The sequence below is a fragment of the Neofelis nebulosa genome, chromosome 13, assembly GCF_028018385.1.
Source record: "Neofelis nebulosa isolate mNeoNeb1 chromosome 13, mNeoNeb1.pri, whole genome shotgun sequence".
In the NCBI taxonomy this organism is placed as follows: Eukaryota; Metazoa; Chordata; class Mammalia; order Carnivora; family Felidae; genus Neofelis; species Neofelis nebulosa.
In genome coordinates this window covers 14775945-14788268 of record NC_080794.1, presented here as the reverse complement: position 1 = coordinate 14788268, position 12324 = coordinate 14775945, and the positions used below count along the sequence as shown (strand labels likewise).

Here is a 12324-nt window from a genome sequence, read left to right as displayed (position 1 = left end):
TGTGGTTCGCACACACACAAATCCAGAGAAATAACTTGTACAGAAAGAAACACGTGTGCCTGGGGCCGCCATTTCGTCTTGTTGCACTTATTTTTAGCTCCGGCCGCTGCAACTGCCCGATAAGCACTGAATGCCTTGCCCAAGCCTCCTCGGCTGGTCTGGCTTCAGCTCTCCCAACTCACGGCTCCTTCCCTAACTTGTTATTCCAGCCACGCTCTGTGCCTGTCCTGTGCCGGATCTGTGTTCTTCAAGGACGTTTACTGTGCTCTGCATTCGTGACTCTCTGGGTGTGTTCCAACAAGCAGTCCCTGCAAGGAATGCTCGTCGGAAGACGAGAGGGTTTGGTGGTCAAATAAGCTTGAAATCAAATGTAGGAGCTGAACCCAATCTGACTCCAGAGTCAAAACAGCTGTCGGAGAGATTCTTGCCACAACTGGGGAGATTTTAGTACACGCTGGGTGTTAGATCACATCAGGAATCATTGTTATGTTTTTCAGGTATGCTCATCATAACACAGAGATAGACAAAATGCCCTTGTTCCTCAGGGACACGTGCCATGTGAAAAGGTAAGTATCTCGAGTGTCATGATGCCTGAAATTTGCTCTCAAGTGGTTTCAACAACAGAAAATAAATTTATCCTTTTAATCTAAAACTAGCATATTTACATAAACCATATATGGTTCAGGAAAAAATGCTTGTTATATATTTATATATAATGTGTAAACATATGCGTTAGAGATATCATAGGTATAACATTTATACATTATCTACATAGAAGTTTCCACATCAATATTAGTATAAAATATATGTACTAAAATGTTTGTCATATGTAAATCGATACATATATTATAGAGTATATATATTTTTATGTATAATATACGTTATTACCTTAGATATATGTGTATATTATATATAACAAACGTATGAATATCTAAATATATAGTTTTTTTAACCAGACCATCTGTCTGCACAAATATATCAGTAAATATAGAATGCAAATACATACAAAACATCACCATGCACATTATGCAAATGTGTTTTTATTTTCTGAAATGTATTTACTTATTTTTTGCTAAACCATTTGAAAGCAGGTTGCATGCTGGGTTCTGACCAGCCCCGGGCACACAGCAGTCAGGTGCTGGGACCCAGTGTGGATAAGCACGAGGAAGGGCATGGAGCTAGTTCACAGGAGGGAACCTCTTCACGGGTAACTGAGTTGACTTGCAAAGAAAGAAAATGCCCTTTTATGCATTAGACTTCTTGACGCAGGGAAGAAGGACTCATTTGTGAGGGGGGGGAGGGGCGTCCCACTTGTAGCCCAGTGTGAGGGCTTCCAGACTTCCACAGGAAGAACCTCGCTTCTTACCGCACCCCTTAAACTACTGCCTACAGGGAATGCACTACTAATTGTAGAGTGGTAAGGGTTGGGATGCATGATGAAAAGGTTTGTTTTTGGAAAGAAACTTCCTTATTTCACTTAGGTTCTTGTGAAAGATGTTTCTGATGCGGGCCAAGGAGCCAGACAAAGGCTTTAAGCATCTAGTCCAAAAAGCAGAGTTCGAACAGTAGATAGTCACTCTAAAGACATGCACACAAATTAAAGTGACCCTGTAATGTGACTGATAAGTAAGGCACTGCTATTCCGTTTTACCTCTTTTTTTGTTTTTCCTTAGGAGAAAGAGGGTGGGCCCGTATTTGCTTCTGGAAGGGAGAGGGCTCTGAGGTTCCTCTTTGAAGCCTTAGGCAAATTCTATGACTTAGGTAACTACCTCTGTATCGCCTAACAATACCAATTTAGCTCAGAGAGTCTCTGTGAATTATAAATTACTTATAAAAGTAATTATAAACTACTTTGTCAATACAAAGTGCTATATAAATGCTTAATAATAGTCCTGTGAGCCACATGGCACCCCCTAATGGGAGCTTATTAAGGAGTTCCTGTTTAGCTGGGATTAATTCTAATATTTTGCCCCTTAAATGAAGCAAGGCGCTATGCCTGAGAAAACAGCAAGCACAGTCCTAGAATATTTTCATAGTTCAGGAAACATGAGATCTGGGATTGTGCTCCATCCGTCCTCGCGATCTCTGCTCTTTCTAAAACAAAACTGAAACAAACTTCAGTCTCAGGAGAAAGATGATTGGAAGGCTGAGCACAGGATTTCCTTGAAATTTCTTAGAGCCAGAGAAAGGAGGGATGTTCAGTGGGACAGAACACAGTCCCCTACCGAGGTGGCACAGAGAAAGGGACCTACACGCCAAAACACACACGTGTGTAAATTCTCCATTCACGCAGTGGGTTTCAAGAAATGCAGGCGGTCCCTTTGTGAGTTACAGGATTTAATCCTCACATCTACTTTTTGAGAGAGATGTTATGTTTCCCAAATTATAGATGAGAAAACTGAGGCTCTGAGTAGACAAGTAATTTACTCAAGTTCGCATGGCTGGTACATGGCAGAGCTCGGACTTGATTACAGGTATTTTCTCTGCACAGAATTTCCTTGGATGAGAACATAAATTAAAAAGCAAACCAAATGCACAAACTAAAGACTCTTCCTCTGGGCATGTTCATAATGAAATCTTCGTATCCTTACCTTTCCAAATAAATCTCTGTGGGTACACGGTAAATGTGTCTTGCTGAATGTGATACTGTGACTAAGTATACTTGCTCATTTAGTGGGAACTCCATTGTTAGTTATTTAAATGTTTACATTTCTTTCTTCAAAGTAAAATTCCATAGGATTGTGAAACACTGAGCTTTATATTGACCAGATGTATACTATTTTGCATCTCATAATAATGGCCATCTTCTAAGAAATTAGAGTGGAGAGAAAATACAGTATTTACTCCCTAGAAATGTCCACAACTCAGAGAAAAGGGAACTCTCACACACTGTTAGTGGGAATGCACACTGGTACAGCCACTATGGAAAACAATATGAAGGGTCCACAGAAAGTTAAAAACAGCACTGCCATACGGTCCCACAATTCTACTTCTAGGTATTTATGCGAAGAAAACAAAGACACTAATTCGAAAAGACATATATGCCCCTATGTTCACTGCTTTACGATAGCTAAGATACAGCAGGAAATTAACTGTCCATCACTACATGAAGGAAGAAAGAAGACGTGGCATATATGATATATGTAATAGAATATTGCTTAGCTACAAAAAAGAATGAGATCTTATTATCTGTGACAACATGGGTGGACCTAGGAGGTATCAGGTTACACAAAATACATCAAAGACAGACACCATATTATTTACATGTAGAATCTAAAAACCAAGACATATGAACACACAGAACAAAGCAAAATCAGACTCAAATACAAAAAACAAACTGATGGGTTACCAGACAGGAAGGGGGTAGGGGGCCAGGGGAAGCAGGTGAAGGGGATTAAGAGGTATAATCTTCCAGCTATCAAATCAATAAGACACGGGGATGTAACATACAGCACAGGGAATATAATCAGTAATATTGTTAACAACGTTGTATGGTGACAGATGGTAACTAGACTCGTTGTGGTAACCATCTCATAACATATATAAATATGGAGTCACTATATTATATACCTGCAACGAATACAATAGTGTATGCCAATTATTTGTCAATTTAAAAAAACTACAACAGAGATGTCCATGATCTGAAAGATGTATCAGACAAGCTTAAAAATGTCAGGCTCTGTGTCTAAAAGATGTCAGTTAACCAGCTGAGGAAACCTATCTTACAGAGGGTGTAACTAAAACACCAGCCAAAGAAGTGCTCCCATTTGCTGGCAGAGATTGCATTAAGGTATGTCATATGATGGCAGAAAAGACATAACTTCCTTATTTTCATTTTTTTCTCTCTTCTCCATTCCAAAGGTGAGTTGTTCAAGTGAAAAGGAGGAGGAGGAAATTGAAAGCTGAGATGCGAAGAAAGCATAAAGCCCCAGAAAGTGAGCTTCATTTTATGGATTCAGATGGATCACATGAAGATGCTGGGAGATTTCAGAAACAAGGCAAACTTGGAGAAGTGTAGAAGACCAGGGTAGAGGTCACATTTTTAAGAAGCGGTATGTTCCAGAAACTGCACAATAATGGATTTACATAATTCTCAGGAAAAAAAAAAAAATCTGACGCAGCTATTTAAGCTGATGGTTTGCAGGGGCTCACTAGGAGCAAGCGTAGGTTTATAAAAAACACGTTACAGAGGGCAGTGTTTTTTCGATAGTAGTATTCATGACTATCAATAGATCGGTAAATTCAGGAAATGGTGTCAATCTGGTGAGCCTCGTTTCAGCAACACGGTAATCGAAGTCTAACATCGTTTCTCTGGAATGCGGAAGACCTCTCAGGACCGAGGGAGCGGAGTACATGGTTTCGTGGCCCCACGCTCACAGTCTCTGGGTAGGCGCACGGGTGCAGGAGGAGGGTACCGTGTGCGTGTGCGGGAGCCAGGGGTGCAGGCTCCCTCAAAGAAGAGCCGCCCTTTCCTCCAGACGCTTCACTGCCATCTGCCGGTACACAGGACAACCGTGCAAATCTATAACGACCATGACAGAAAGGGCGCCCCCTAGAGGTGTGTGGAGCCCAACGTACACAACCGGAAGCCGAGCCTTGGTGTGAACCTTGGGTCCGAAACCCCCGGAGACGGAAGGCCAGACACCCTCTATCTACCGCAGTCCTTCCAACTGTTTTCTAAATGAGAAAACATTCATTTCTTTGGCTCAGTGGACTCCTGGCTTCATTTCTGACCCTTTTGAATACGTGTATATTTATTTAGAAGAAGAAATGACATGATGCACTGTATAAAACACCAAAATTTTAAAACAATGAGAGAAGAAATATAAACGTTAAGTTCTAGTATTTTCTTCCCACACTCTACTCTGAAGACTACTGATTTAGATCCTAATGGCAGGAAGAGGGTAATCCTTGTTCTTTCTCAGAAAAAGGAAGGTGTATTTTTTTTTTTTTAACTGTGACCCCTTCTGTGTGCGTGTGCACGCGGGCACAGGCGCACAAACACCCAAGTGAGAACGTATGGGTGAGGTGAGCGTTCAGGTGGTGTAACGGATGCTTTTCTCGGAATACGTTCCCAGCCAGTCCACAGGGACTTCCCAAACGGGAAATCACATTGGTAAACTATGGGGCTGACTGTTCAGTTATCCACGCTCAATTTTCCAAGGATGGTCTGCTCTCAAACCCTCCTCCGGAGGTTCACAAGCTACCCCAGGCACCGAGCTACCTACACCATTAGTCTCAGACGTGATTCCTACTCTGGAGGGCCACAGACCAGGACCTGCTATTTCCTTTCTTTTCTTTTTTTTTCCAGGTTTATTTTTATCTATTTACTTATTTATTTTTGAAAGACAGAGCAAGCATGCGTAGGGGACGGGCAGGCAGAGAGAGAGAATTTGAAGCAGGCTCTGCACTGACAGCAGCAAGCCCAATGTGGGGCTTGAACTCACAAACCGTGGGATCATGAGCCGAACCAAAGTCGGAGGCTCAATGACAGCCACCCAGGCGCCCCAGGACCTGCTATTTCTAGGCCAGTTCTCCTCTTCTGTGCTGCTGTGGACGCTTGAAAAGTGCCCTGCAGACACAGAAGACTCTGGTTCTCTGTCACTTACAGGGAGGGCAGGACAAGGAGCCCTCTGGTTCAGTCCACTCTGTCAAGCGTGGTACGAAAAGCGAGCCATATTTACTGTCGCTCTCCAAATCACTGGGTATGCAGAAGGGTGAAATGTTTATATTTTGTCCCTGGTTTTTTGTGTTCTTTTTTGTTGTGAATAATGGCATAGGGAACATGTGTACTATGGAGTCAGACAGCCTAGGACTGAATCCCTCCTCTGTCATTTAACAAGAAGTGTGAACTGTAACGTTTAGGTTAAATTCCTGCAGCTTCACTTTCCTTTATCTGTAAAATGAGGAATGTTTATACTGTCAAACACGCCCCGGGGATTGTCCTGGAGGCTCTTCCTACAACGCCCAGGACCATGGTTCAGTTCAATAAACGCTAGCCCTTCTTCTTGGCAGAGTTCTGGGACCATAGTTATTTGGGTCTCTTATCCAAAAACCTTGGGGCCAGATGTTTTCACGGTTTCCGTATTTTCAGATGAACTCTGTGAACTTTGGAAACGTAGAGAAGAGACAGTGAAACTACATGGCTCTCTGTTTACAATTTTAGTCAAAATCGAAACAGGATTTAAAAAAAAAAAAACATCTACTCTCTTTCCAATTTGCTCACAGCACCCTTAAACCCGTTTTAAAGCATTCTGGCACCTCTGTTTTCAGCTGAGTTTTATTACTTGCCTGATAAGAGTCATCTGGGTTACTCATTAAAAACACAGATTTCAAGGCTTAAGAGAGCTTGTAATTCAGTAGATTAAACCCACGCTCCTGGACAGTGCCTGTCACAGATTACATCCGGGAGAGCCCGCATTACTAGACAGCCCAGCCCCGGCTCACCTGTGGACGCACCTGCCAACCCACCTGCTGGCCCTTAACACGGAGTCTGGAGTCTCCCGATGTGTGGCTCCACCAGGACCCCACCACCGGGACAAGCCACTGGCTTCCTCCGTCCCCAGCCCTCGCTGCGACGCAAGCTGGCCAAGCCTGAGTGGTGACTCCCTCCTGTTGTACCTGAATCTGTTTTGCCAGAATTTCTACTTTGCTCTGCCATATCTAGGCCTCACTCCCTCCACTGATGATTTGTTACTGGTAGGTTCCCGCACATCCTCCTTCCTCTCTGGCCAATCCCATCCCATCCTTCTCAGGGACAAACCAAAGACACAGGACTCTCAAAGATCGACAGTTTTCAAAGCTGTTAGAAGAGATGCCCCTGGAGAGGGTGACTACCAACCTGGAGGAAACTTTAGCACTCGCCCCTTTCTGAACGTAGACGAAAATGAGCAATCAGTACTCTTTCCACACGTGGATGGCACAGGTCGTAGGCACGGAATGAGTAACGGCACCTGAGAACAGAGTTCAAAATGCTTTCTCAGGCTCGAACGCTGCAAAATGTCCACGAGAGAACACCTGTCAGGGTGACCAGGAACCTCTGCAGCAACGAGGAAAGAACAGGTAAGGGAGACCAGCTGGACACTAACTCATTTATGCACTCAAATAGTTAATGGGCATCTACCAGAAGCCAGAAAGACCTCAGATTACCTTACCAACGAGAGGAGAAATACTTCTCCAGACCATGATTCCAGCAGAAACATCCCATCGAAAAATATATACACACGCAGGCATACATATTTTCTTATGTATTACGTATGAGTGTAGCTGCCAAAACTGTATCACATTTTAAAAACAATTTTTGCGACATAATTTCAGACCCAGAGAAGAATGTAGAGGATTCCCAAATGCATTTTACTCAGATTCACAAATCTTTAACATTTTTTTTTAATTTTTTTTTTCAACGGTTTTTATTTATTTTGGGGACAGAGAAAGACAGAGCATGAACGGGGGAGGGGCAGAGAGAGAGGGAGACACAGAATCGGAAACAGGCTCCAGGCTCCGAGCCATCAGCCCAGAGCCCGACGCGGGGCTCGAACTCACGGACCGCGAGATCGTGACCTGGCTGAAGTCGGACGCTTAACCGACTGCGCCACCCAGGCGCCCCAATCTTTAACATTTTTAATATTTTTGCTATATGTATTCTTTCTCACCATACATGCACATTATATATACATTACATATAGTGTAAAATATATGTATTCTATCTTCTAATTTATATCCTATACAGGCCATTATGCATGTTACATGTTATATATCTATTTAAATTATATAGAAATAGTTGTATCTCTGTAGTATATAGAGCTATATAATGCATGCATATGATTTTTTTTGATTCATGATAATACGTTGTATGTTTCTTCATTTCCTAATACTTCAGTGTGTATTCTCTAAGAAAATGATTTTCTCTTTTGTAATGAGAGCCCAGCTATTAACTCCAAAATTTAGCATGAATGCAATAACTTTTAAAATTGAACCGTTCATACATTTCCCAGTTTTGTCAGTTTTTCCAATAATGCACAGTAACCCCCTCTTATATGGGGGGGGGGGGGGGCCACGTTCCAAGACCCCAGGGAAGGCCTGAAACCTGGAACGGCGCCCACCCCCGCATACCCGGTTCTCTCCTGGGCATACGCACCCAGGATGAAGTTCGATTTATAAATGAGGCACCCTACAAGAGTAACAGCAACAGCCCATGATAAGACAGACTACCTGGAACGACAGAACGTAATGAGCGTATGGGAAGGTGCCCGCTCACCCTTCTCGCGACTGCGGCAGGAGAGGAGAAAATGCGCTTCTGGGTGCCGAAAGTGTGACTGCGCAGGCGCGGGGTGCAGCAGTAGCTCAGGCTCGCACAGCCTCTGACCTGCGGGCCGGGGAGGATCATCTGCTTCCGGTCCGAGGGTCCAAGGTAACTGACAGGGCGGAAGCGGAACTGCAGACCACGGGAGATCACGCCCTACAGGAGCCTCGCCCTACGCTCCAGCTGAGGCTTGTATGTGACGTTTAGTTGTCCTGACCTTTTGTTTCCTTTAATCAGATGGGGTTGCTCCGCTGTATTTCTTCTTCCCTAGCCCCCTTCTTTTTAAAATTTTTATGACATTGGCATTTTGGAAGAACACAGACCAGTCATTTTATATTTCCTTCCCTTGGGGTGTTTCTGATGTTTTCTCATGATAAGATTCAGTTGATGTATCCCTGCAGGACAAATCATAGGTGACAATTTCCCGGTTACCACAGTTGGAGGGTACGAGGTTCATCACCTCCTGGATGGTGGTATTCATTTCTGTCACCTAGTTACAGTGTGGTCCTGTTTCTCCACTGTATAGTTATTAATTTCCCCCTTTGCAACTACTCATTAGTCTCTGCAGGGGGAAATGTGGTGACCATAGTATATGTCCTGCTTCTCATCAATCTTTTTCTCTGTAGATTTAATATCCATTGATGATTCGTGCCTAAGAGAATCTACACTGTAAAGGAAAATGGCAATTTTTAACCACTACACCTTCAACAAATTGGTTAATGTTTTACAAAAAAATAAAAGCTTGTCTTCCCCCTGTTTTTCTTGTTTTAATTTTTTTTAATGTTTGTTCATTTTTGGGAGATAGAGTGTGAGCAGGGGAGGAGCAGAGAGAGAGGGAGACACAGAATCTAAAGCAGGCTCCAGGCTCCTAGCTATCAGCACAGAGCCTGACACAGGGCTTGAACTCACAGACCTCAAGATCATGACCTGAGCTGAAGTCTGACACTTAACTGACTGAACCACCCAGGTGCCCCTCCCTATTTTTCTCATTATCTATGGAGCTATTTATTTATAGACCTAGGAATTTCCATTATTTTCCAATGAGTTGTAAGTTCTTTTTTTTCAAATGTTTATTTATTTATTTTGAGAGAGACAAAAAGAGCAGGCCAGGGGCAGAGGGAAAGAAAGACAGAACCCCAGGAAGTCTCTGTTTGAGCCTGACGTGGTGCTTGAACTCAGGAACCACGAGATCATGGCCTGAGAATCAAGAGTTGGACGCTTAACCGACTGAGCCACCCAGGTGGCCTGAGTTATAACTTCTTATTGTCTTTAATAATCTCTATACGCAACCTGGGGCTCAAACTCACAACCCTGAGATCAAGAGTCACTCACTTTTTAAATTGAGCCAGCCAGGTACCCCGTCTTTGTTTACTGTTTTTTTTTTTTAATTCTTTTTTAATGTATGTTTATTATTGAGAAACAGAGACAGAACATGAACATGGGAGAGGCAGAGAGAGAAGGGGAGACACAGAATCTGAAGCAGGCTCCAGGCTCCGAGCTATCAGCAGAGAGCCCGATGTGGGGCTTGAACTCACAAACTGCGAGATCATGACCTGAGTCAAAGTCGGACGCTCAACCGACTGAGCCACCCAGGGGCCCCTGTCTTTGTTTATTCTTAATGGCAAGTGTTCCGTATATTTTTCTTTAACCTTAAATAAGTAATGATAATCACATTGTACATTTGCAGAACTTTCCATGTGTTTGCAGTATTTCCATATAACTAATTAGAGCCTCTAAAAAAGATGTAAAATCCATGAGGAAAAGGGTTTAAATTCATATAAATGCCTCAGGGCAAACAACTTTTAGGTCCTAAGTTAGGAACAAATCTCTTAAAATTGAGGACTGATTTCCTTTTGACTGGTCACAAGACATAGAAATAAAGAAATGCCTTTTAGTCTCCCAAGACTGTAGGGGCATTCAAAACCCTTTTTCTGAAAATGATTATTTCTATTTGCTTTAATAATTTTTGTAAAGCTCTCCATATATGCAAATAAAAATAAATGTTTACATGTGTCTGAGTCAAAAATTATCTCTCTATTGCATTGTTCCAAAATTTTAATTATTTGAATTAAAAATACATGATAATGTATTGTACATTTGGAAGTTACTAAGAATAAATCTTAGAAGTTCTCTTCACAAGAAAAAATCCTTATAACTATGTACGGTGGTGGATGTTAACTAGACATTGTGGTGATCATTTCATAGTATATAGAGGTGTGAGACCATTGTACTTCTGAAAACTAAAATGTTTCATGTCAATTATATTTCAAAAAATAAAAATATATGAGCTTTTAGCCTATAAACATGAATACAGAAGTTGTTTTATTTCTTCATAAGAATCAACAGAGTAGTTCTAAGGAATAAAGCAGGTCATATTATTTACCTTAAAGACTTTGTGCAAATCACCATTTCAGTTACATGATGGCTAATGAACTCTGGACCATCTTTGTTTTTAAAACGATTTTAGGTTCTTTGGGAAAAACATAAAATATCTCCCTTCCAAATAGTGTACTTATGGTGTCTTCTAAACATCTGCACATGTTAGATTTAAATGTTACCAAATCAGAGTGTTGAATCAGGGCTTTAGATACATAATTTACAGGCAACTTTCTGGAAACATACTTGCTGGGTTAACACCCAACCCTGTAGCCTGACGATAAATAGTCATGACACCTTGAATCAGGCTACGAACCAGGCATTGTCAGGCGTCAGTTGCACAAAAGAAAAAGAAAAAAGAAGAACTTCTCATTGGAGGTTTCCCCTAGAGGAAAAAAAAAAAAAGAAAATAAATAACAATTTGCAGACAACTAGAAGTGAATCACTATAAGGAATTTCATTTTTTAAGTGTTTATTTTTGAGAGAGAGCCCAAAAAAGGGAGGGACAGATAAAGGAGAAGAGAGGATCTGAAGGGACTCCACGCTCTCAGCAAAGAGCCTGAAGCCGAGCTCAAACTCAGGAACTGAACCGTGAGCTCATGACCTGAGCCGAAGTCAGACGCTCAACCGAATGAGCCACCGACGTGACCCACTAAAAGGATTTTGAAATGAAACCTGCTAATTGTCATAAAATTATAAAAGTTGCCCAAAAAGTTATAAAAGTAATAGGAGTGCCTATATCAAAAATGATAATTGCATGGACATAGACAACAACTGACCCATACCTGCATGTCCGCAAGACAGGAGAAATTTCCATGGGGGCCAAGCCCAGGAAGAGCACTACTGTCTGGGTTATAATTCATAGAGTCAGCGTGACCGAGAGACAGGAAGTGGGTAGCAAAGAAACTGGCGCTTGGGTAGAGTTAACAGGGTACCGCGCGGTGTGGCACGGTGCGCATCAGTGAGCGTCAGGGCCGTCCTTTGAAAGGCAGGTCCTTCCCGCGCTGAGCCAAGAATCCAGCCCAGTTCATTCACCCACCGAAGAAAACCTGCTTTAATTCCCCCCCCTCCCCCTCCACCATCTCCACTTTCCAGTTGCTCACAAAGATTCTGACTGCAATCACTGCACACTAAACCTCCCCGGTGTCAGAGACGATAGCGTTGCAAACCAAAGGATTATGACCTCTTTCCGCAGGCTTCCTGCTGGATGGGAGCCGGAAGGAGAGATGGATTACATGGAGAGAAGGCCTCGTTTGAAAACATTAATCTTCGGTAATTAGTAACTGAGGAAGGAAATGCAACCAATACATGAAAGTTAAATTCGCTTCTGCGAAAACAACCGATTGCTAAAGATGATGGGATCTGACGATGTACCGTCTAAAATAAAACAACGAAAAATGTGAAACCGGAAATCGAACAGTTGTCCCGTCAACCTCGTATGAAACAATCTGCATCAGGAGGGCTGTGAGGGGCCCTTCGGACAACAGATGTGCGCGTTGTGTGTACGAGGGTTTGTTTCTCAGTCAAAACACTTCATACAATTAGTAAGGAGAGAAAAGTAATGGTACCTGGGCCCAGGTGATTGCTCCTTTTAAATGTTTCCCATAAACTTCCTTTCCTTGTTCCCAGGGCTCTTTTCGAAATAT

General features: G+C 42.4%; 1 long non-coding RNA gene across 1 annotated transcript in view; it reads right to left on the bottom strand.

The window, feature by feature from the left end:
- Positions 1 to 8442, bottom strand: part of LOC131492630 (uncharacterized) — a 159650-nt gene extending 151208 nt beyond the window's left edge. Inside the window, exons 1-2 of the long non-coding RNA XR_009252200.1 lie at positions 8212 to 8442; positions 6842 to 6953 (exon numbers count right to left, since the gene is read on the bottom strand). This is a non-coding gene — a long non-coding RNA (uncharacterized LOC131492630). The remainder of the gene's footprint in view (positions 1 to 6841; positions 6954 to 8211) is intronic.
- Between the last annotated feature and the right edge of the window lie 3882 nt (positions 8443 to 12324).